The 21,303-nt window shown below is 33.6% G+C and overlaps 1 protein-coding gene across 3 annotated transcripts in view; it reads right to left on the bottom strand.

Moving 5' to 3' along the window:
- The window catches only part of pros (homeobox protein prospero), a 281,310-nt gene that overhangs the window by 233,467 nt on the left and 26,540 nt on the right, over positions 1 to 21,303 (bottom strand). For all 3 annotated transcript variants that reach the window (XM_035364780.2, XM_035364779.2, XM_035364784.2), the window contains exon 2: positions 16,493 to 16,542. The gene's annotated coding sequence lies outside the window, so the exon portion shown is untranslated. The remainder of the gene's footprint in view (positions 1 to 16,492; positions 16,543 to 21,303) is intronic.

The following is a 21,303-nucleotide window of genomic DNA, read 5'->3' as shown; positions in this document are numbered from 1 at the left end:
TTGAATTAAATTAAAATTTGGCATTCACTTCAAAAAAAAATGTTCTGTGCATTTTGTGACAGTATGAAACAATTCTCCCTTTTTTCAAGAACTAAATTTTGATCAACTTCAAACTTTCATGAAGTATTATTTAAAATGAATCTGTAAAATTTTCACTTCTATATACATAGAAAAAGAAAATATAAATGCAGCCGAAAACTGAAACCACCACCATTTGCTTTGTTTAAAGATACAGCGGTACTTTTCTGTTATCCGACAGGATTCAGAAATACATCGATATATGCATGTATGTATATATCTTTGTGTGCACACACGCATACATACATACCTATATACATATATCTACATATAAAGCACACTTTCTTACATACGTACATTTACACTTATGCGTATACATACACACATGCACACATACATACATACATACATATATACATGCATACATACATGCATTTGCGAATCCGGTCCCGATAACAGAAAAGTACCGAAATATCCAACACGAAAAACATTTCTAAATTTTTCCATTCTCTGGGGTCGTATCACCGGATAAGCTCTTCTGAATTGCAGTCTGTGATCCCGCTAATCACGTGATTTGACTCGCGAGAAATATAACACAACACTTACGAGCTCAAACATCATCGATTTGAAATCAATTCGGTAATGAGTTTATTAATAACCAATGCCAACTGATCGATACGAGTATCAAAATAGAACGAGGAAAAGGGAGAATAATTCATAAAACATAATCTATCGATTTCCATCGGAATACCTTTTCCGCATTACGCGTAAATTAAAAAAGGATCTGGTTTCGAGGTAAAGTTCCCGTTTATTATGAAATCCGTATTTTATTGCAGTAAAGCGCAGGCAGGCATTGAATAAACTATACAGGAATTAAAGACAGAATTTTTCACGCAGTTTAAACATGGAGAATTCAAAAATTAAATTAATCAATTAAATAAGCCTCTTTATTTGGCTCGTTTATGAAGACAATGAATTAGACAAAACAAGTTGCGATAACAATTGCGAATCCTTTCGTATTTAATTGTAGACAAGAGTTAGATTTTTAATAAACAAACCAACTGAAAAACTTCCAGAATTAAAAAAATAAAGAGAAGTTTTCTTGACAAAATGAAACAACAATTCATCAGAACTGCTTTGCTATATTTTTTAACTTAAAGTTTTTTTTTTTTTTTTAAAAAAAAAAAAGAAAGAAAAATCTGACTGGTTTCGAATTTTAAAGGTCGCACAAAAACTCTTTTTAAGCCTCTCGCTGACCTCGCAGTTTGCATGTCTGTTGTTACATTCACTCCTACTAACCCATTTGTTTGTTTTTGATCTTTGTAGCTTTATTATTAGGCATCATTTTCTTTTTTTTAGTTCCCCCCCCCCAGTCTTTTCTCATTTCATCAAATCAATGCTCCATTTTCTTACTAAGATAACTTTTACTTGTCTTTCTATTATTAACATTTTGTGTTTTTACTTTATTTATAAAATATCACCTTCTTAGTGCTTACGCGACGTAAAATTCGATTCAACAGCAAAATCACAAAATAATACTTAAAAACAACATATCTTTAAACTTTCCGATAGACAGCTTCGCGCGCTGGAGATAAGAATGTTTCATTCCACACAGTGTTGCCACTGCTCGCTTTGAAATCGTTAAGTTTCTTAATAAAAAATTCGTTCATGTTTTCCAAAATGTGATATAAGGTATTTCTCCCACTTCTTAGCGAGCCTTCGTGGTGTAGCTAGCCCGTCAGCTGGGATTTGAACCCAGATCGAACTACCAGTGTTCAGAAGTCTGGGCTGCTGCTCGGTTTAAAAGTTTCGCCAATTTATGCGTCGCAAGATTTATAAGAGGAGCTCTATTAGGTGACCGATTGTCCGCTATTATATAATAATAGTTGCAAACTTATATGCTACAAATTGTACATAAATAAAAAGCATTGTCCATTTCCTAATCTTCTTCCTCCCCCCTCCCTTGAATATCCCCTGAAAGTATCAATAAATATTTCGCACTATTAAAAATATCGGACCCAGTGTTTGATCGCGTGCTTCTTACTAAAGGTGCGCATTTTATATCAACTGTTAGATATAAGTTGGAACCCGAAAAATCATATTTCACGTCGCTTCCTTCTCATTACTTTTCAGACAATAGATATAATTTCTTAATAGTTTGAATATGGAAAACATGTGCTTATTGCCATTTTATAAGATGGCAGATAAACGTTAAAAAAATTGTTGAATATATGATACAATCATGACTGACTATTCTAAAACTTTAATACGCCGATCGCGAATAAATTTAAAGAGAAATTAATAAACGCCTGGTTCATGAGACAGTAATTAGTGACGGAAGTCTACATTTCTATATTACATGGTATCATAATACATATTTCTTCATGGTAATATGAGATTGAAGTTTTACATGGTAAACTTACACAAATATTTTATTTGAAAAAAATTACATTAAGATTTTACATTAAAGTTTTACATGATAGCTGACAGTGAAATTTCGCAAGGTAAAATGGTGTTAAAATTTTGATAAGTCACGTGACACTGTGATATTAAATTTTTACACGGTAAGATGGATACTCAAAGTATTTTGGAATTAAAAGTGTGCATCGGAATAAGAGAGAAATAAGCACATTTCGGTTCGTTGGAAATGTTTGAATTGTGGGTAGGAAACTGACGCATAAGACATTACGACAGAAAACCATTTTCTCCGGAACACAGGTGTCGACTTGATACACCGGATGCAAGAAAACGCAAGAAAGGAACTCCATGCTTCCCTCCGGAAAAGGAATGTTTGAAGAACATAGTTCGGTAAATAAGTGGAAAGAGAATTTGGTTACAGCTACAAGAGATTGACTTGACTTTCGTCATAAATTCCGGTTCCTGATAACAATGAAATTTGTATGGTAATTTCTCAATGCCTACATTCATAGAGCCTGGAAAATAAATCTTGCAAATACATTCATAATGAAATCTTAAAGTATAAAATGCTTTCTTAATTAAAGCTTTAAGAGACTTGTTTTTTTAACTAAAGTTCTTAAAGAATAAAGTATTTTTTTAACTGAAATTCTTATACAATACGACTAAAACTAAGTTCTTGAAGAAACGAAAAAGCACTAAAATATTTAAATTTATGTTAAATGAATTTAAATTTTGTAAATAATAAAAAATATATAAATAGCTTTTATTCAATTAAATTTAAGGTGCAAACATCAATTATTTTGACGTATGCAAAAATATATTAACAAAACTAAAACTAAATATGAAGTATCTTTAGGATAAGAGATAAGTTTTTTCATCTGAATTTAAAGTAGTTTCCTTTTCAAAATCAGTTCTCAAAAATATTTAAAAAAAAAAAAAAATTCGAAATCAGCAAATCAGAATTAATTCAGGGCCAACTCAGGAAAACTATCTGAATGAAAATAAATTACGAATAACAACGGTTAGCTAATAAGGCTCTTCAGACTTTAACTGATTTTCAAAATAAATAATTGAATAACAATTTGTATTCTACTTTATCTCAAAACTACATTTACACTAAATTATTTCTGAAAGTAAATCGCTAAATAGGAGATGCCTAAAATACAGTTAATCATTTTATGACAATGAAACTCATATTTTGTAAAGGCAACATGCAGCTAATGAAAAAAATTGCAAATAACACTGACTGTGAGCAAGACTTATCTGGATATGAAATCAACGAGAAGAAAACACGTAAATTCATACGTAATTTTTATTTTGTAGCATATGTACCTTTAAAAGGAAGAGGAAATAAAAATATTGCAGTTTTTAAATATCTGGAAAAATAAACAATGATTCTTTTAATTGGATATATGTTCGTGATATGAATTTTTAGGTTCTACTTGAGCTCCATTTGCTTGAAGATGAGTATTTGTGCAATAACTGGAGTCGAGCGTCGTAAAGACCTTATTTTGTTCTAACCAATTATTTTTTATTTTAAGAAACTTTCCCTTTCCTTCTGATTTCAAATTTCTGCCAGAATGCCAATTTAAATGATGTATATGCAAATCTAAATGAGTTCGGAAATAGTATTTAACTAGCAGAAGGAGTTCGCAGTAGAAGAGTTAATTTCGAGTTTACGCCGCGTGGTTGAAGCAGCTTTTTAGCTGAATATTTTTGTGCTAGCCACTTACTTTAGATTATATTGATATTCTAGGCTCGGCTTTGTTGTGTATTGCCGATTAAGCGGTTTAGACTGAGCCAGCTGTGTAGCTACTAATTCATTCGACTATATATACTATTCTGTATTCAAGTTGCTTAGCCACAAGTGGTGGTTAATTCGTAAGCCAAGAGTAATTTGCATGTTCTGTTTCATTTAGTTAAAATAAAAATGTTGTTATAACCTTCTTCTGCAGTCATTTGTTCTTTCAAGAGATCGCGAGAATTCGCTACTTCGTCTTTCAGTAGGGTCTGCAGTTTATACTCCCAAACCAAACAAGAAGACTTTACAGGATTGCTGGCTAGTCGGTCTGATGAAGTCATATTCACTAGCTTCAGAGAATTTAAGTCGAGAAAGGCTAAAATGAAACACCCCATAATAACTGAATGAAAGATACATTTTTAGTTCTATATTTCAGACACTTCAACATCTTAATGTTTCTACTCGTAATTAGAAGCATGGATGCATATTTGAATACATTTAATGTTATAATTTTGCATAGTTATGTGTTTATTAATGGTTCATATGATAATGGGGGCCTTGTGGAATAAATAAGATAACACAAACGACTAGAAATCTTAATAACAAAAATGCGCTCTAATAAAGAGCATTAAACGGGTTATACTAAGATTAATTTCAAGCAACTCCTTTGCTGACATGCTTCTGGAAGGCGATATAAAAGGATGCCTGAAAGCAATTAAACACCTATATGAAGATGACAGGAAATATGATTTAATAAAATTTTATCTTCTCTTCCTCGCAAAGGGTTGGCTAGTCTACAGTGCCTCGCCGGACGACCACACTTCGAGTTCCAACACACTGCCACGATAATTACAACGCCCTTTTGCTAACCCGAAGGTGACGACTGCCCTCTTCCCCTCTTGGTAAGGGGCACAAGGGTCTCTTTTCCCCCCGGTCCCCCTTAAACTAAACTGCCGCCGATGTGGACACAAGGCGTCTGTGGAGTTAGTTTGGAGAACGTCAGTCGAGATTGATCGTTGAAGACTCAATCGGATGGGTTGCCGGTATTAAAACCCTTCCGATAATTAAAAGGAGATTGAGGGACATTCAAACAACACTTCTCTCCACGGACCTCGCCTTGACGACCGGCAGTTGGTGTCGCTCCCACGCACGTCACTTTTCGAGAGAGTTTGTCCATCTACTCCCCTCTCCACATCAACCCTCTTCTTAAGGGTGGACACAAGAAAGAGGTTTATGAGGCAAAGCGTGTTAAAAACCCTTAACTGATTATGTTTCATTTGGCAACGCATTAACGATGACAGCTCCCGTGTTTAACGTTTATCTTTGATACCCAAAATCACTTTCTCACAAATCATCTCATGGTTAAGACGATGGGAAGGAATATGTTTGTTTGGTACCCATCACCTAAACAAATAAGCATACGTAGTGAACATAACATTACTCGGATTATCTTCAAGAGCTTGAAAACGTTATTTATTTCAGTTTAGAGATAGATTGTTCCAGTTCAATCAAAAATGTCATTGCACTGCCAGTATCAATGAGGTAAATGCTAAAAACGATGGCAGCATAAAATGAATTTAATAATTTAAGTAAAATCAAATGCGATTTCTATAAGAATGAAACTACAATGAAAAATGTTCTAAAGTTGAAAGGTTAAAAAATGTATTTGGAACTTCGAATATTTTGTGTACTGTAAATGAAATGATTCCAATTGATATGAGGTGAGATAATTCAAGAATTTATCAAGGTCATATTTCACTCACATACTGTATGAAATAAAGTGCGAAAAACGAATACCAGGCTTAATTTACGTTGTGAAATTCGGTGACTTTATCATGGTTGCTACAGTCGCTTTTTAAAGCTTAATTCTAAAAATTTCTGCCTTTTACTATAGCAACAACTGTAAGAGCAAGATCTATAACTATACAGTAGTAAAATGCTACTATTTAAAGCGGCTGCTACTGTTTGCTTAAGATCAGAATTTCAGTCTGACAAATTTGAATTCAGTTGTCTTTTTCCAGTGAAAAACTTTCAGACTTAAGTTGGAAACATCAAACTCGGCAACTCTCATCTAAAGATTCTTGTTGCACTATTGAAAGTAATCGGTTAATGCAAAAGTTGGAAGGGCTTTCAATGTAACAAACAATTAGCTTTGTAGAATGGGCAGGAGGGAGGTCATTTTTACACGATTTTTTTTCCTCCTTATGAAATGCAGGTGCAACATATCAGAATGATTTTTCTCAATGAATAAGGAAAATTAAAATAATCTGCCTTTCTTTGGCAGAAATGTCTTCAACTAGACGAAATAAATAATAAAACAAATCATGTCTAGTAAAATGATGCAGAACATATTTCTTCTGCAAAGACGAAATACCTATCTCATATTCTCGCGAAATACATACTTCAGATTTATTATTACTTCATATATTATTGCTGTTGTTGGTTATACGAAGACTCTGCATCAGCCGTATGGACATGCTTCGTGTATAATCATAGATGAGTGCGTTTAAAACCTATCACTGGAGAATCAAAATACCACTTGTGACCACTGCCGCTTTCAGCAAGGTGGTGACATCACATATCTGCCTAACTCCTTCCTAACCCTGAGCAGTCCGAGCATGGATTTCAAACGCCCTGCACCTCTAATCTCCTATCCTAATTTTTCGAGAAATCTTCGAAATCTGGCACATGCTTACATTTTGGAAAGATACACTGCAATTTCAAATATTTTAGCCAAACTTCGTACCCAGGGTCATCGATTTGGCATCTACCATACCGACTTGGACAGCCAAAATTACTACGTACAAGTCATATCTCGATCTTCCCAAAAAGCGTCAAACATCTTAAACATGTTTCGCTTGAAAAAACGATTATGCAGATTCGTGGTTCTAGCGTAGTGCTGACAATATTCCTAGGCGAGATAAATGTGTCTCGAAAAGCAAAATTCTACAAAAATATTTTCGTTCGCAAAATTCAACGCTGGTATGAAAGAAATAGAGGTTCAAATCTTATAAATGCAAATCAGCTGGAGAAGCCATTGAATAAATACAAGAAATGAATACTAATTATTAAATACAATGGAGCCGCCGCTGGCTGCTGTAATTGCTAACCAGAATATTATCTATCGCTGTGGTAGCATCGTCACTCCTCCTAGCCCAGGGGTAGACAGACTTTAAGCAAAGTAGCAATGATCAAAACAAAGGCGACCATGACACGAAGACGAACGTGATGAAAATAAACAATTGAATCTTCAAGGCGCAAATGCGCTATTTCTTCTTCTTCAGCGTCGTGCTTAGGAAAAGCAAATAAGTAAACACTACAATATTACTCTACACGAAAAAAAGATAACGTTTTGAGGGGAAGAAAAAAATCTTAAAGGGGGAAGAAAAGGGGAGAAAGGACATAGCGGTTGCCGTAGGATTAAATTTCCGGCTTTATATGAATCGCTGTAGTGGCAACAATAGATCCCCCTGCCGGTTCTGGTGGGGAGGGTGATGGGGAGGAGGCTTGACTGGAACCATCGCTGCACATCTGTCGTCGCGTGCCGGGGTCGCGTGCGCCGCAAGGGAGGATGGGAAGGAAACCGCCAGCGGAGGTGATATGCATTTGATATGCCGTGTTTACGCTGGCAATTGTTGCTTGGCTCTTACGGGCCATAAAGTGGCGCAGGCAACAAACATTCAGGTAGAGTCATTGAAGGGAATTTAGAAATCGCAGTGAACAAATTGTGGGAATTTAAAGGATATCGATTAAGGGGGAAAAAGAGCAAGCTATACAGTTAAATAAGGCTAATTTGTAGTTTAGCGGAAGTATTTAATGGCTTTTATGTAAAATGTCGTAGCTTTAAATAACGGATTGCTTAGGACTCCATTGATCAGGCATTTTTATTAAAAGAAACAGAAAAATATAAGGTTTGGCATTTTTATTACAAGAAACAGAAAAATACATGGTTTATATTTGAGTCTTCCAGCAACAGTATTTAGATAGAAACAAATTTTAAAAAGTTCTCATTGGATCTTTTGAACTCGAGTTGCGTCAAATATTTTAAAAATTTCGACAAGAAGCAGTTTTTCGTAACTTAAAAATTAATGTTCTAACACATAGTTATGCATTAATCATTATTTGGAGGGAAGAGATTTTAATAAAATTCCTACTGAATAAAAATATAACAATGCGCATATTTAAAGCTTCTTATAGTAAAAAACTTGACACTTTTTTAAATATCAGTGAATAATTAAAAAACGACAATAAATTGATTTTAGTTAAAAATATCTGTATTAAAATTCCATAATTTATACGAAGTACCTATTTGGAATTATCATTTGGGAAAAAATAAAGATGAAATCCATTTGTTTCATGCAATATTTACTTATTTATTTTATTTTATTTATTTATTTATTTATTTTTTTGCAATATTTAATTAATTTCATACAATATTTAATTTTTAAGCATTGTTTAATCACATTTTAAGTAACTTATTTAAGAAAATTCAATTTGTTTAAAGAAGCAAATTATTTAGTTACGTAAATATTTCGGAATAAATTTGGCAAAATTAAAGAACGTTTCCTTTCATGCATTTTATTATGAAAATAGTAATGCCATAAAATGAATAATAAGTATAAATTATCGGTGTTAATTGCAATGATAATAAATGTTAGCTCAACTAAATATTAACAATTCTATAGTAATGAGCAACATCAATTTAAGCTAAGAATATACAAGCTAGGATTATTACAAATTTCACGTAAAGAAGTGCGAATTTCCTCTTTAATAAACATTTAATGTTATGTCTAATGGTATATAAAGATAATGTCTTTATCTCTTAGGTAGGGAAAATACCTAAGAGATAAAGACGTTTTATGAACGTTAAATTGCTATTGGTTTATTTCGCATGCATAGATTCAAAGAACTAAAATAAATACACAAATAAATCAATGAAAAGGGAAGAAATAATAATAACGACAAGAATAACATTGATGATAAAGGAAGCTGAGTTTCGCAACTACTTTGTAGAAAATAAACATGAAAGACAAGGAATTAAATTCTACTTCTAAGTGTTTGCTGGAATTGGTATCTTTGTCTCTGAATCACTTTTCAGAAGGAAATTAGAGCCCTGAAATCATTTCCGTATTATTCGTAAAATGAATTATGATTAAAGCAGATCAAAGATTATAAGTTTTTCCGCAAGCGACTAACGTTATTTTAAAAGATTTCATAACTTAATTCAAAACAATTTTAAATTCTGCAGCTCGGTGGGCGTCTGGAATTCCGCTTTTGGATGATTATAGAATTCTGGGAGAGAAAAAGATCAACAGCAAAATTACCAAGGTCATTTTACCGTTTAAACTTTCTCTTGCGCAATGCGCGAACAACCGAAAATGCGCGAAAAGCAAAATGATTTATACCAAGAGATGAAGAAATGAATAAAAATTATTTAACGGAAGAAAATAAATGATTATTTCAGAAATAAAAATATTCGAGGTTTCTATCACTGATACACTAATAAATTGTTAATGAAAGTTTAATGCTGGATAATGAAAATAAAAACTGTAACTTGTAAAACATTGACAGATATCGATTAATACTAACGATTCTCGACATAAGAAAATTAAAAGAGAATGAAGATTTATGTCTTATAACAGAAGCTGGCTCAAAAAGGATAAAATTGTATCTGTACTTATTTTAATAAATACAGTGACTTGTAATGAGTATTATTACAAGCAGTTCTAAGGTATTTATTTTATTTAACCGGTTATTTTATATTCCAGACCTTTACTGTCATTTCTCCTTTTCCTTTTTCCTGCCAGACTGCAAATGTTAGCCCGCGTTTACTTAAGTAGAGCGTGTTCCGCCTGGTGAAGGTCACGTTACTAGTTGATATTATACGATAACATTCCTGTCTACTCACTTTCCGTTTTAGAAAAAACGTTTCAACGAATATTTTTACCTTTGGATGCCCCAATTGCCTAAGATTTCATGTACAATCTCTTCCCTCCGTTATATGTCAAGATGCTTTGATCAGCGTCTCCCAGCCCATATAGTGGTTAAAGGCACTAACTACTGTACCGATGACCCGGGTTCGAATTTCGAAGAAGGCATGGATGTTTGTACACGTATACTGTCCATGCGGCACGGGAGTACTAAAAATACACGGCGAGCCAAGAGTCCTCTCGAGAGGTAGCTGGTAGGAAAAGAGGGGTGTTAGACCCTCGCACCGCCTCCTGGGTGTTCTTCCTCAAAACTGGAGCTGAAGCTCAACAGTTAGATAAGTTCAGCAATACCTCAATTACATGTGATGCTACGGAGGTGCTGCCCTAGCTTCTACCTGTATTTGTCTATAGCACTGCTTTATTCTTGCAAACTGTGCTGTCACGCCGGAGTAGGTAAAAGAAAACTTGCACATTTAATATTTCGGTGCAGCCTTTGGTTAACTAAGAGCAGACCATTTGAATTTAGAATTCTGTTTTTGAGTTGACGTACACTAAGTCAAGACTCTAAGTAGAGTCTTGACTTAGTGTACATTACCAAAAAATGAGACTCTGCACAGTTTACAAGCACTTATTTTTTTGCTTTATTACACACAAAAGCTAGTTACAAATTTTCTGCCTCGAACAGAAAACGAAGCACAGCAAAATGCAAGTCAGTAAAAGAAACTGAATGAAACGAACATTTATCATATGTGCCAGCAACAGGATACGGGAATACACGTACCGTATATTCTGTCGTTAATGCGCCCACCGGTTTATAACGCGCACTTATAATTTAAACTATATTTTTCAGGTTTTTAATTTATATTCGCCGTATAACGCGCATCCTTTTCTTTACGAAGAAACCTGAAAGATAGATGCGCGATGCTCTTATCTTTTGAAATCATTCAATTGAAGATTTTTTCCAAGCTTTTGAAGAATGGTATAGTGTACTGACAAGCAATAAGGGAAGCAATACGTGTGTGCGGGGAAGTTTTCGAAAGAGAATATAATTCTGGAATGAGGGTGAGTTGTTTTCAGTGGAGGTGTGCACAAGAATATTATTTTAGGGTTTCGAGAAAACGGGGGGGGGAATAATTTGGGACACAAATGTATTTCCAATGAATTAATGGAATTACGAGTCAGGTGTTTTCTCTTTCTGCAGTCATTTTAAGCAGCGATTTTGAAATGAATGTTGAAGGCAAGGAAGGGAAAGCAGGTCAAATGCATCACACCAGGCTAGAAATAGTGTGTGAGTGGATAATAAAAGTATCGAATGTAATTAAATGCTATATCATATCAACGCCTGAATATATACGCTGATGTGAGATCTAGGAAGGATTGTATAACTTCGAAGTCAGTGTAAATTACTTTTCGCGCGCACTTAGCATGTAATCATCAGCCACAGACGATATCAAATTTCAGAATTTTTCCTTTTTATACTCTGAAAATGTGAATGAATGAAATTAATTCTTTCTCTCTTGAATTCTTGAGTTTAGTAGAAAAATCAATTCATTTATTGCTTTTAAACAGAACCTGAAATTTACCACGATATAAAGCACAGGAAATATGTACAAAGACACTTCGCAGGACAAATTTGAACTTTCTACATTAAAATTTTGAACACCTTATATTTTAAAATTATTCCAACTAAAATTTAATATTTTCTCTTAATAACTGTAATTCTTTTTACGTTCGAGTTTAATATAACGGGAATCCATTCTATCTCCCCCCTCCAAGGAAACTTAATTTCTTCACTAGAAGTTGCTGAATTCGAAAACACCAATGAATAGAAGATTCCTTCCACAGCTATTATTAATTGATGAGATTTATACATCAAACAACAGTTTAATTTTTGAAGAAAAGTATGTTGCACACTAGCGTATAAATATTTAATTAATTTTCTTTCTCTCTTCTTCAATATAACTTAAAATTCATTTCTAACCGTAAAAAGCATGAAAGATATACCTTGCAGCAAAAATAAGGAAAATAATTTAATAGTAATTTCAGAAAAAATAATCTCGAACGAATCAGATAAAAATGTCATATATTGCTCTCGCCATTTTCGAAGGATAAGGTAGGTGTAGCATAGTTGATTTTCCTGAAGGACTATCAAAAGAACAATCAAGTTTTATAATCGTTCACTTATACTACTACTACTACTAATAAAAAAATCTCTAATTTTTATAATTTATAAATTATTACTTATTAAATTGTGAGGTTTCTTTCTGTTAGTTAACCAGTTATTTTATGTTTTGGATCCTTACTGTCGTTTCTCCCCTTCATTTTCCCGCCAGAATACAAATTTACTTCGCGTGTGGTGAGTTTTTAGATTGCAAGACAGAGAGAGCGTGTTCTGCCTCTCGTTACAAGGATTCCTAGATAAGATAATATTTGTAGTCTTCGGCCTTGCATTATAATTGCCGATAGTTGATATCCAAGCCAGTTATGTTCTGAGCGAGCTCCGCGTTAATTGATTTTTTGTATCCTTCGGTTACTAGTTTATTTGAAATTAAACTTTACATTTGACTTACTGTTACTATAGGTTATCATACCACAAGCGGTTGGCTGAGTTATAAGCACAAAGTGCGCCTTCTGTTCTCATCTACTTTTAAATAAAGGATCTCTTACACCCTTCTCCTGTTTCAGTCGTTACTTCAGACTTAGCGATAATTCATTTAACGTCTACCAAGAGCCTGGACACTTTGGATGATTGCGAAGAACACTAAACTGACAAAATTTCCGATATAAAATTTGGCAGAACTATCATATTTCATCCTGTGTCTAATTCTCAGCGACTGAATGGACTTGCACGTTCAGATTTTGTGGTTATATCTAAGCGACATGTGAGCATAAATCTTTAGAAAACTGCCCACTAAGCATTCTTTCTAGAGTAGACAATTACTGAGTGCCCCGATGTCAAGAAACAACCTAATCTGACATTTAGTAGGCTAACAAATATTTGAATCTCACGGAAATAAAAATTTTAACCACAGCACCCAAAATAACTAGAATTAACACTCTTAGATTCAACATTGGGGTGTCGAATGATTTCCTTATAAACAGTTTTTAAATACGAGTATTACTCCCGCACATTATTATTATTAAGTAGGGGAAATGCAATATTCAATATTTAACAAATTGTCAGCTCTATAAAAACAAAAATCATACTTTTCATATCATTTTATTTTTAAATCCCTTTATTAGTGAAAGGAGAGACAATTAAAAAAATTATTTTCCGTTGCATCAGTAACATTAGTGCTATGGTATACACAGCACATGAGTATGAACAAATTGCTTCAAGAAATACTTAAAAAAACATCAGAATGTTCTACACTGTTATGTGTCATCAATTTTGAATACTGACTGCTAATTTTTGTATTCATCGTTTTATGCTACTTAAGTCAGATTAAATAAGATGGTTATAATTCCTATCTCTCTTTTGAGTTATTTCAATAGAAATATTCTTTTGCATGAATAAAGAAGGTATATTATTTTCTTCAAATATTTGCTTTATTTTGCAAAGACATGAGGAATTTTGAAGCAGGAGACATGAAAAAGGAGCAATGCTCTCGCCGGGACTCGAACCTGGATCTCTCCAATACGCGCCAAGTGTGCTACCGTTACACTACGAAGGCATGCAGAAAGGAGGGAGAAAATACCTTATATATTCCCCTTTTTTAAAGTAGTCGCCAAATCATACTGGTGAAAGATCATCCTCCACGACTAGACAAGAAGGTAATGAAATAGAAAGATATTTTTAACTTTTAAAATAAAAAACTTTAAACTTAAGTTAATATTTAACTTTAAACTTTAAACTTAAACTTTAGACTTAAGTTAATACTTTAAACTTAAGTTAATACTTTAACTTAAGTTTAAACTTTAAACTTAAGTTAAACTTTTAACTTTAAACTTAAGTTAATATTTAATTTAAGTTAATATTTAACTTTTAAAATAAACGACAAGAAGGTAATGAAATAGAAAGATATTTTTAACTTTTTAAGACTAAATAGTTTCACGCTAAAATGAAATTTAAATATTTAAATATCCTTTACGTTACGTTAAATTTTAAAACTTAATGTCAATTTTGTTAAGACGAATTTTCTAATTAATTCTTCTGTCTACTTATCAGTTTAGCTCAGTTAAACTAACCAAATTAAACATTAAGACATCAAATCAGTGCACATTTAAATGCTGCTTTACTATTACAAACCACACTAAATTAGCTATCCTCGAAGAATAATTTTCGGTGAAAACTTCCTAAGAAAATGATTCGTGTTAACAGAATCCAAGGTGAGAAAACAGCAATAAGAATACTGCTTTAAAAAAATATTAATGTAATTTTTCGCATATTAGCAATATTAGAATAACTATTCTGAATTTTCTATACTAAATACGCATTTATTTTTATCATGCTTCTTGCTGTTACAAAATTTCTACAATACGAAAAATATTTTCATCGGAAATGGCAATTAACTCTTTATAAGAGTTTGCCTGTTTATCTTAAACTGAAAACATTTCTCAGTATAAAGAAATACACCAATTTTTCTAGATCTTTCTGCAATAGTTATTAATTATTACAATATTACAATAAAAAGATTAATTTTTTAATGAGCGTGAATCAGTCTTAGATTACATTCACATTTAAGAAATTTTCATTAATTTGTTACATCTGCAAAGACGCTTCATTTGCATTTGAATTCAAACTGTGTTCTCCCGCTGAATGTCGCTTAAACTTCCAATCATTCACCTCTCATTATAAACACCTTGTAGGTGAGGAGAAATTCCCTCTATCACACATCACTGGAGACGAGATTATACAATGCAACACACACTTTCATCCACTAGCTTTGATCTTCAATCAGATCAGACTAAAGTGCGCGTTGACGACTGACTTATCGCGAAGCCTATCTGTTGCAGTCGGATTAAGTGCAATAGATACGACTATAAATTAGGAGGAAACAGTGGAAGATCGGATAGGCGTCGAAGCCTCGGCCTTCTTTTCAAGGCCTCGACCGCCTTTTGACCCCCTTTTGGCTTGGCGAATGTAGGTCCCCTCCTTCGCCAACATCTGCGCAATAAGGGTAACTGGCTAGCCCGCGTAATAGGCGACCTGCATGCAATTTCCGTGTAAGGATTTACATACGTGGTTAAACTGCATTTTGCCAGCGTTTAAAAAATAAATTTTCTCCTTTCAAAAAGAAAGGGATGCCTCCATCTCAGATGTATTGCGCCTGAGTAAGAAATATCATCGAAGATATTCGTATAAGATAATTAAGGTGCGCCTGATAATATATGACAATTATATGTAACTCAAATTACGTTATTCTTCTTTAAGCGCATACGCAATGATCTTATCAGGTATTTTCTCCCTTCTTTCTGCATGCCTTCGTAGTCAACGGTAGCACACTCGGCATGTATTCCAGAGGTCAAGGTTCAAGTCCCAGCGAGGGCATTGCACATATTTCACGTCTTCTACAAAAATCCTAATGACTCTACAGTGGCGCCCGAACTAAAAGTGGTGGATGATGATTCTTCACCACCAGTATTTCGCGTTTGGGTCCCCAAATCCCCAGTCGCCCTTTAAAAGGGGGATTTTTCTCTCTTCTTTTTGCATGCCTTTGTGATGTAACGGTTAGCACACTCGGCGTGTATTCGAGAGGTCCAGGTTAGAGTCCCGGGGAGGGCATTGCACATATTTCACGTCTGCTTCACCTCTCACGTTTAAAAAAAAAAAAAAAAAAAAAAAAAACCTAATGACTCTATAATCAAAGAATCATAAATATGTTCAAATAAAAAACCATGTGCTTTTCAGCTGAAGAATTCATGCGCGGGAAAGAAATGCATATATCGTTAATCATAGATCTGTCGGCGGCCATTAGGAGAGTACGATTATTTAAATATCGTATCAAAGGTCTATAATGGTCTGCAGAAGGAAAGTTCGGGACAGTCATTTTCGGTGACCGCCGTATTGAACTTACAATTTCAGCTAAGGTGTTTCAGAAGGAGATCGTAGACCATTTCTTAAACGTCATTTTTAAAACGGCTCAACTAAATGTTGACACAATCCCTTTATCACGGGGAATGAAATCTGATAAAATCGAATATATATTAAATCAACACTGTCAGTCCGAAAGATTGGATTCCCCCCCCTTATTCAAGATACAGTAAATATTATTTTATTCTCATTTCCGATCAGTATTTCGAACTAATTATTAAATAAATCAAATTGGCTTAAAATAATAAAAAAATTCGGATTTCTTTAAATGTGTTTATGATTATTTTTTATTTCTTTTATGCGCTGAGGATGGAGTATAAGCATAAACATTTATAAAAAGACGAAACTTACCAATGACCTCTACCTTCTAAGGTTTTCAGCAAAAGAATCAATTCTGTTTCCTAAGAGCAAGAGGGAAAAAAAAACATAAAGTAAGCATTAAAAGTACATAGTATTTAATAAATAAACATGTTTACTGTGTATAACAGAACTAATTATACAGATCAGCACTCTTGTTTAAATTACACAAAGTATAATCTACAGGCTTCAGATGTAAAAGCTATAAATGAAAGTTATACTTTCTCTCGAAATATTGGTTTGGTTGGTTTATTTCATAATGGCAAAGCACTAACGGGCCTATCTGCCTAAAGGGAAGGACGTCTTCGAAGAAGACTTTGTAAACTGGCTCGTATGCACATTACACATGGTAAAAACCATGAAAACGCTCATGCAGCCAGCCCGTTAGCGGGATTTGAACCTCGGTGTAAATTACTAGAGTTAAGCAACTTTACCACTCGACGCTCTCGACAAGGTATCAACATGTCCAACACAGTTACAGGATAAACAACGTAGTAAAATTACGATCCAAAAAAAGTATTTTAAAGTTTTTTTGTAAAAAATAACATATTTTGGAATGAAGTTCTACACAGCTAGGGCGAACACCCTATAAATTTTTTCTCAAAAAAGAAATAATAAAATTTCATTACCTTATGGGAAAAACGATTTTGCATATGGTGATCGTCCAAAGATAAATCAACTACTGAGGATTTGATTTAACATGACACGTTTTTTTAATAAGAAATCAGAAGGCGGAATAAAAAATAACAGTTAAAAAGAGAGAAGGTGCATCAGATTCCAAAACGTAGACTTAGGGCTGTAAATTTTTTGCTATGACAGTTTGGAAAATACCCCCTATTTTAACATGCAGCCTGTACCTGCATGTTACCACCATTCAGAATGATTTACAAAAACGTTAAAAAAACGCCCCCGTAATATAAAATCTGAAAGCTTTCAGATTTGATAATAGGCCCAAAGGGGCGTTTATTTAACGTTTTGTGTGTTACGTTTATTTATTAAATATCTTTATTATTAAATTCTCCGCCCTAAACCATAAAATAACATTCAACAGAAATATCGCAAACGATTTAAAAAGAGCATATCTGTAGAATTTCCGATACATAGTCTCGCGCCCTGGCTATAATTTCCCCCCCCCCGTACAGTGTTGCCATTGCTCGCTTTGAAAGTGTTGAGTTTGTTAATCAAAAATTCGTTAACGTTTTACAAAGTATAAAATAGATAACAAAATAAATTCCAAATTGTAAATTTGTTTTTCCGGATGCCCACATTCGAGGGGAGGACTACGCTATTCAAAATTTGTTGTCTCTAGGTGCCGTCATTTTTTCACAATGCGAAAAACATACACACATTCTTGCAGTTTCTTAATTATTTAATTTCCTTAAATATAACGCAGGGCTGTAATATTTGGTGGCAACAATTTGAAAAGTGAAACGTCGTTTTATAGTGACGACGCAAAATGCCAAAACGAAATTAACAGCCCTTCTGGGCAAATTGTCCCTTGGAGCTAAAAATTCAATTTTGCTCTAATATTCGCCAGTACTTTCTGAAACTGCACTACCATAAAAGTGCGACATTGTTTTGAATATAATGGTGAAAAGCTACGAACACATCAAGTACATTGTTGTTAGCTTAGGCTCAAAGGAATTTTAGATAATCATGAAGCTACTTCTAAAGAGTTCCGTAACAAATGAGCCGTAATATATATGCAAAATGCAGCTACATCTTTCCCAAGGGATGGCTTTGAAAGGACTTTCTAACTGAAACAGAATCTATTTACATTAAGAAAGGATACAATTATAAAAATTGTCAAGAAATCAATTTGTATCGTCTTTGGGCGTTATACAATGAAGCACTAATATCTATGGTATTATACACTCGATCACTGATACACGTACAGCTAAGGATATGAAGTACTATGGGCTATAAGTACACGTCTATAAAAGAAGGAAGCCATTCACCAACATTAAAAAAGCAAAGGAAGATTGCTTGCTATCTCGCGACATTTATAACAAAAAAAGAGCGGCTTTGAATTGATGTCGCTATCATATAAGGCTGTCGTATCTTATATGTATATATATCATATAAGGCTGTCGCTATCATACTACTATCATATTTTATTTCAAGTAACTGGCATTTATTTAGAGGATTAGAGGAAAGGATTAATTTAAAACAAAAGTCATAACACTGCTTTTAACCGAATTTCATTTGCATCCACAATGCATCTCGCTTCACACCGTATTCGTAGATAGCTCGCGTGATAATAATAGGGTTTAATTTCTCTACACCGATAATGTACTAATTTTTTCCGCTTCAGACGAGTTAAAAACATAAGATAAAGATATCAGTGCAATGCCAGATCCCTTCCTCTCCTCACTCGAGTAAACTGATTGTTTAATCATACATGACCTAAAAAATTGTAGGGATATGTTGTTTACTTGTTTCCATTCGTAATGGACTGCCTTCTAAAAAAATTCAAGATTTTTACCTGCAAATCCTGAAGTGCGTTGTATTAAACATAAATAAAGCGTGGCGTCCCACAAGTCCAGAATCACACAGTTTCTGAAGTAATGGATATGTTATTGAAGGAGTGCTGAGCTAAATTCATATAACCCAGATTTGACATTACTTGCCATTTAACCATTGGCCTTATTTAAATAAAAGTATGGATTTATGTTAAGAACATTACTAATCTGTGGCTTCCAGAGGAAAAAATGGCTTCGCCATGCTTCTTGTCAAACTAATGATCGTATTTTACTGCTGCGAAGACATCGACAAGCCTTCATATTATAAACAAGGAGTTCATTTGAACGGATTCTGTTGAATTTCCCATCATATTGGATTTACGAGATACAAAAGTTGAGGAGTTTATTAGAAAATACGAAAATGTTCATTTTTTTTTTTTTTTTTTCTTGAAAGGTGAAAGGAAATTTAAAAGAAGATATTTGAACTCCGAAATACTTTTCCGGATATAATAAGCCATGTTTCTTCAGCTTTCTTCGTACCAACAAACCTTCAATAAATATGATTCTTTTAATAGTTAGAATGTTAAGTACAATGAAATACTAAATCCCTTTTTACCTTACGTAAAAAAGTAAACAGTATGCTATTTTTTTTCGCTCTATACTACTCTTTTTTATATTAAGGTCCCACTGGTAATTCTTTTGTCATAAAATTATTGTCATCTATTAATTAAATAAAAAAAAACGTTACTTTTAGTCTTCTGCAGTTCCCATTCTCAAATACCAACCGTTGTTTATTATTAACTGCTAAACAATGTGTGGTAATATTACTTCTAGGTGTGGACCATTTTACAATATGAGAAAGCTTACAGAATTTCTTCAGCCTTCAGTAAGCGTTATCAGTGAATGCAAAGAAGCATTCGTAACTGTCAATGCGTTTCCATGTGACAAAACATTTCTCTTTGAATGATTGCGATGACTGAAAGCTGATCAAACATTAAAGAAAGATTTCCGTAACACAAACTATTTGTAAATCTTGGCTTTCTTAGCTAGGAACTAGAAGATGAAGTCGCGAGATTAGCGAAAGCTAGGTAAACTGCAGAGTGGCCTGTTCAAACGAAAAGCCAGCCGTAAGGTGACCGAAATGGTCGAGAAAAGAGTTGAAGGTGGTTTGGGTAAATAAGCACTTGGAAATGTTTCTCTCCAAGTCTGACGAAACGGAAATACGGCGGCACGATTGCGCGAGTATAAATTTTTTAAGTGCAAGCGTCCTTCTCTTTTCGATGATCCGCACTTTTTTCGACAAATAATTTCAAGCATTTTATACCCAGAATACATACAGCTTTGTATAATTGAAGGTAAAAGCTTATATATATAAATATATCACTTAGTTTTCGGACTTTTGGTACTTATGATCCCTAAACTGTGGAATAAATAGCAGAAGCCTGTAATTGAACTTTTCAGTGTCTACAGAAATTGGCGTTTTTGAATTTACACGCTTTTACTAGCAAATTACAAACTTTAATCATATAAGCATAATACTTATATACATAACTCACAAAAAGATTTCAAAATTTAAATTGTGAGCCGTGGTAGAGGCTCTTCGATACCTTGCAATCATCTTTATCCTCTATGGACCTAGAAAGAGTATTTACACATTTTTAGAATCATTTCGATGATTAAAAAGAACTAAAGCTTTGGAATAAAAATTTCTGGCAACAGCTTATTGTTTGAAATGAGGAATATAGCCTGCTACTTTTAAATTTATTCTTCTTTCAAAATCTCGTATGTAAACAAGCTTGAATTGAAGGATATGTTTCTGCGCTTTCTGAGATTAACCGGGAAGGGAAACACCGTCAGTCATTACTTCTACATGGAAAAAAAAAAAAGACTCCAAACGAATACCCGTAAAAGGTAAGTTTCTAATTTTTCTAAAGTGAAATCATTCGTGACGAGAGAAAATCATGCGACGCAGAAATCAGTCGTAAAGTCTTTAAATACAGGTTAATACGTCTTTAAGTAAGTTTTATAACTAGAAGAAAAAGACATAATGTTCACCAGTTTTGCCAGGCATATGGCTCAACGCTGAACAATTTATAGAAATGAAAATAATCAGCAGGAGATAAAGGGAAATACATTGTGTCCTGTCCCTTGATGAAGCATGGATTTACCTAAATGAGTGCAACAAAGAAAAGGTCTATTTATAATCGAAAACGAAGAGAAAAAAAGTATTCACATTCCGTTTCGTCAATGCAAAGAACGTATAAGTGAGGGGTTTATGATTCTTGCAGGATTTTCTTACAGCAGGAAATTAAAAATAGTGGAAAAATTTTTGAAGTAATTCAA

Source organism: Stegodyphus dumicola, chromosome 12, assembly GCF_044657685.1.
Source record: "Stegodyphus dumicola isolate Sdum_Otavi_A_Nest chromosome 12, ASM4465768v1".
Lineage (NCBI taxonomy): Eukaryota > Metazoa > Arthropoda > Arachnida > Araneae > Eresidae > Stegodyphus > Stegodyphus dumicola.
The sequence above is the reverse complement of the archived record's forward strand: the minus strand, read 5'-3'. Positions and strand labels throughout refer to the sequence as shown.